Here is a 6,000-nt window from a genome sequence, read left to right on the forward strand (position 1 = left end):
CCCTTACAGAAATCTAAAGGAAGCATCAAAGAAGTAATGCTGGGGGAAAATGTGGAGCTGCCCTATGCCAGTGTTCTCAGGTCACTGCATTGGGGCTAGGAAGGGCCACCAGCTCCGTGTTTCTGGACTTCTCCTGCCAAAGGCATCTAAGAGCCACCTACAAGTTGCAAAATTTACTTTCAACAGAAAGAAGAGTATTCTAAGAACCAAAAAGTCTCTGAAATGCTTATAAGATGCTGAAGCAGTTCACAGAGAGCCAGAGCCATATTTCAAAAGCCATCTCCATTTATTAGATACTGTATCCACTAGGAGGGGTAGGCGTGATTATCATAACTGCTATGAATGATTCTGGTTTGGGTTGTGAGCCTAGTCTTTAACGGCTGAGCTGTCCCTCCAGCCCTATGGATGATTCTGGAGGAAAAAAGGATTTAAGCCAGCTCCCAAGCCAGGACTAACATCTAAGGTCATAGAATATCTTTTTCAGCACCGGGTCTTCTCTTTCCTGTTTTCCATTTGGAAGGTACGGTTTCCCAACTAAGTTCCTCGCCTTTGGATGCTAAGCATCTCTTGCAGTCTTATCCTGAAGAGGAAAACAGACAAATAAACAAAACCCTCACAGCAGTTTTTAATGGGTGAGACCAGTCATTGTGACATTACTGTGACTTTGGGCTCAGGGCAGGGAGCAGGAAGTTCCCTATGGAGCCAGGTCAACTTTCCTGGGATGGCTGAAGGTAATACAGCCAGAGCCAGGTCAGAACACTTCAGAGGCATGGGTCTGCAGGCTTCCTGGAGTGAACCAGTCCTTCACCATCTACCTGGGCAGCACTGTGAACAATGGACTGGCCAGCACCTCGGTACTTCACGTGGTGAGGACCTTTCACTTGTGGCAGAGTCCTGCAAAGTAGTCGTCACATGCGCAGAGTCTTATGACTCCTGCTTTCTCTCCTTCTCTGCCTCTTTCATCGTGCTCAAAACACATTTACTGCCTCTCTAATTCAACTTAGTTGACAGAAGAAGCAACAGTTTGAGAGGTTGTCTTCTCCAATCGAGATGGAGAGCTAGGAGCTGTGGACTACCATTTCAGTCAATAATGGGCAGCATGTGCCTTGCTGAACAGTCACCCTGTGACGTGGCAACCGTATTAGGTTGTGTAAGCACCATCTGATAGTCACATAGCAGAATGTCTATTGATGTGTGTCTCCAATGAAACCCCGTTGTTAAGCAACATCCACAGTCATTATAACATGATAGTACAAAGAAATGAGGAGTGGTGTGTAAAGTAACAGTCTTTAAAATAAAAATTTCAGGGGCTGGAGAGATAGCTCAGCAGTGAAGAGAACTTGCTTCTCTTCCAGAGGACCTAAGTTTTATTCCTAGTACCCATGTCAGGTGGCTCACAGCTCCCTATAACTACAGCTTCATGGAATCTGGTATCCTCTTCTGGCCTCCTCAGGGACCCATGTGGCACACATACACATGTATCTAAATTTAGAGGGGGAGGGAGGCGATATAGTGAATAGACTTTTAAAGTCAGCTTTGTAGAAATGAAATTAACATCTTCCAATAAAAAAAAAAAAATCAAAAAATTTTTTTTAAAATCTGCCTGCCTGGTAGTGACCAAGTATTTACTCCTTACTTTGAGGCCTGATTAAACTAGCTGTGGGTTTCCCCTTGTGTAGTCAAGACTGATGTCAGCAAAGTTACAAATAATCGTCACCCACCAGACTACCTGCAAAACCAAAGGAACATGGATGCCACACTCATTCCCAGAGGTGCACAGAAACAGCAACCTCAGGTTTCACACTGGGTTGGTTTTGAGGTAGTTTCAACGATGCCAGTGAAGCACATATTCCCTATTATATGCTCAGAACAAGGTCTATCTCTTAATATGTTTAAGGTAAACCCTCTCTCTGTTTGTGGAGAGAGAGAGAGAGAGAGAGAGAGAGAGAGAGAGAGAGAGAGAGAGAGAGAGAGAGAGAGAGAGAATGAGAATGTAGTGCTGGGTATCAAACCCAGGGCTTCCTGAATACCAGGCAAGCACTTTTCTCAACACATAAACACACAGGCCACTTCTATACATAGGCCACTTCACACATTCAGTGTGTATAATCCAGTTTGCTTTTCACACCTAAGGTTTTCATAGCAGGTGTTCAAATATTAGTCAGGTAGAGTCTTAATATAAACCTCATGCCCACCAGTAATGTCAATGGCAAATGGCAAAGGATTTCCCAGGCAGAAATCCCTATTCCTTGATACAGAAATTTAGTGCAAACTGGAGGAGATCTTTCTCTGTGTCAGTGGTTCTCAACCTTCCTGATGCTGTGACTCTTTAATGCAGCTCCTCATGTTGTGGTGACCTTAACCTCAAATAAAATTATTTTGTTGCTACTTCATAACAATAATTTTGCGACTGTTATGAATTGTAATTTAAATATCTTATATGCAGGATATCTGATATGCAACCCCATGAAAGGGTGGTTTGACCTCCCCCAAAGGGGTCACAGCCCATAAATTGAGAACCACTGCTCTATGTACTAGAGAGGTGGAGAGAAAGGGAGTGAAAGAGGGAGACAGACAGACAGACAGACAGAAGAACTCACTGAAGTATGTTTTCAGTTATTTCCAATTTGTTAAAACATTATTTATTTTGTGCATATAGGTACGTGGGTCCATGTGTGCCATGGCATATGTCTGGAGGACAGAGAGCAATTTCAGGTCTGTCTTTCTACAGTGCAGGCCCTCCTGGGGATTAAAATTAGGTTGTCAGTCTCATTGCAAGCTTCCTTACTTGCTGAGCCATCTCACTGGCACCTGTCTGGAGTTATTTAAAAAGACAAAAGAGAAGCCGGGCGGTGGTGGTGCACGCCTTTAATCCCAGCACTCGGGAGGCAGAGCCAGGTGGATCTTTGTGAGTTCAAGGCCAACCTGGTCTACAGAGCGAAATCCAGGAAAGGTGCAAAGCTACACAGAGAAACCCTGTCTCAAAAAACCAAAAAAAAAAAAAAAAAAAAAAAAAAAAGACAAAAGAGTTATCTATGGAACTAGATATCCTTTCTATCCTCTCATAGTTTCCTCCTTCTCCAAAATCTTAGTCTTCCCTTCCAATGAAACATCCTTCAAAAATTCAAATGGCTATGATCCCAAAATTCAGGTGCTAACTGCTCAAAGGAATCAAAAGCTGCACATCAAACAGTTGAGGGTGGATGCCTGGGCTCACACTTTCCAGTGAAAACACAGGCATAGATGTACCCGGCGCTTGCATCAGCACTAATCATAACAGTCGGAATGTAGAGGCAACCCCAGCATCCATAAGAAGATGGATGGATGACAGAATGTGATGTATACCTGTACCAGGACACAGCTTTAAAAAGACGTGGCACAAGATACATAATCCTGGAGGACATTATGGTAGGTGAAATACACCAAAAAGAGAGTATTGTATTACTCCATGTATGGGAAGTACCTGAAGTAGTTGAACCCAGAAACATAAAACAGAAGCATGGTTACAGGGGACCAGTGTAGCCAATGTGTGAATTTTTATTTAATAAGCACAGAATTTCAGACTAGCATGACAGCATGTTCTGGAAGAGATGGTGGTGATGGTTGCGCAGCTGTGTGTGTGTGTGTGTGTGTGTGTGTGTGTGTGTGTGTGTGTGTGTGTGTGTGTGTACTTAATGCCACAGGATTACATGAAAACTGCTGGAGTGGTTTTTATTGTAATACTGGGTGGGGCAGGGGAATCAAACCTGGGCTCTTGTGCATGACAGGCAAGCACTAAATCACTGAATTGCTAGCTCCTTAAAGTGATGAATTTTGTATTTTGTATATTTTTCCACAAAAAGCTTTCTACTTGAAAAGCTTTACTGACACCCAGTCCTAGCATGTCTGTTTGTCATGTAACACCTCAAAGTGTGAATCATGCCACTAACCTCAAATCATGCTTCTGTCAGGAACTTTTTCTTAGCCTAAAGCACACATTATCTTGTTTACTTTTCACACCTTGGGTTTGCATAACAGGTGGTCAAATATTAGGCAGAGTCTCGACGTAAACCTTATGTCTGCCAATAGATGTATATAACCTTACTATCAGATGTTCTCTGTGTTTTGACCAGTTGTGACTTTCTGTAATAGTTTCCATCTACTGCTAAAAGAAGCTTGTTTCATGAGGGGTGAGAGCTATATTTATCTAGGTCCCAACTATGTGTGATGGCTGCAGGTCCCCAGTGGCAGGTAGGGCTGGTACCAGGCTGAAACAAAAATCTGGAGGGAGGAACAATCTGTTATAATTGGAGTGTTACATGGTTTGTGAAAATCTGATCCATCCAGTAGAATCTGTTGTTGAAATTAGTGTGAATTTTATCACAAAAACAGAAGTGCCCAGTTTAAATAAAGGGCAAGTACAGAGAAAACAGACAATAGATGTGCACATAACAGCCAGTCAGGGAAGACCCATTTATTTGCCAAGGGCAGGACTTCTGGTAATTCAGAAATCAGCCAGAAAAACCAGTTCTACCATTTTGGCCTAATTTAAGCAAGCTTTTATTAAAAGTTTAAACACTGACCAGGATGGAATTTTGCCAAGACCTCCATCTGGAAACTTTCCAGCTGTGGGGCTTATATGAACAAAAAACATAGTTATTTTTCAAGAACTACAACTCCCAGAATCCGAGGAAGTTACCTGGTCCTTGGTCAGGTATTATTTTTCAAGAACTGTAGTCCCCAAATCCAGGAAGTTATCTGGTCTTTGGGCAAGTGGGACTTACAGGGTAGCTTCTGGTCTAACACTTCCTTGGGGGGTAGCATAATAATTTGGGTTATTAGACACATATTCACTCCTCTCTGCCTAGTTTGATCCTGTGACTTCTTCATGCAAGGAGGATATTAATAGGTGGGATTCAGTTGGAGACCTGAATGATTTTCTGTCATTAGCTTTTGATCTTTTGTCTCTATGAATGAAGCATGTCCTTAGTAGGATGCTAGTACCCTAGGAATGAGAGACACATGGAACATAGCCAGGCAAGCTGATCCACAGTCCTGGAGCTTGAAGCAGGACTGCCCTAATGGATCTACAAACTGGTAGGTGTGACACTGAAGTATTGGTATATGGTACTGTGTTCTGAGGAAATCATCAGGTAGCATCATTGTAGCATAGTTACTATAGTTTGTATGTAAAATGCCCCCAAAGCCATGCAGTTGAAAACCTAGTCTCTAGCTTGTGGAACTGTTTTGGGGAATTGTGGAACCTTTGGGAGTAAGGGACTAGCTGTAGAAAGTGGATTGAGGGATCTGGTCTTTGTTTTCTGGTCCTCTGAGATGTAAGCAAGAATCTGCCTAATCCTCCTGTGACCATGGAGCTTCTGGTTCCATGCTGTCTTACCCTCATTGGACCATGCTTTAAATAGTGAGCAACAAGAAGCCTCTTCTGTAACTCATTTCTTGTTGGGTATTTGCATACACAGTGTCCTGAAATTGGCTGTCCTGAAATTGGATCTGTAGACCAGTCTGGCCTCAAACTTAGAGACCTACCAGACTCTGCCTCTGGAGTGTTGGGATTAAAGCTATGCACCACCACCTGCCTGCTTAAGCTTTCCTTTAATTCCTTTTCACAAGTTTAAAACTTAGCTGGGTGGGATCTTTTCCTGAGGTTACCAGTCCCTTTATTACATTTCTTAATCTGTTTATCTCCTTGAACACAGAACTTAGTTCCATTTCACTTCCTGGTCCTCTTTTTCTCCACAAATTGTACATTTTGTATTTTCCCTTGCTCAGCTTGCTCCTTTTTATTACAAATATTCATTAGCATTAACACTAACAACCATGTGACAAAGTCTATACTAGGCTGTTTTGAGATTTCCTCTGCCAATGGAATTAATTCAAAACTCTTCACTTTAGTCTCAGGGAGACTTTTTGGACAAGGCAAAAGCAGTCACATTCTTCACCAAAATATCACAAGACTGGTCTCTAGGCCACATACTAATATTCTTCTCCTCTGAAACATCT

Source organism: Peromyscus maniculatus, chromosome 1 (genome assembly GCF_049852395.1).
Source record: "Peromyscus maniculatus bairdii isolate BWxNUB_F1_BW_parent chromosome 1, HU_Pman_BW_mat_3.1, whole genome shotgun sequence".
Taxonomy (NCBI): Eukaryota; Metazoa; Chordata; class Mammalia; order Rodentia; family Cricetidae; genus Peromyscus; species Peromyscus maniculatus.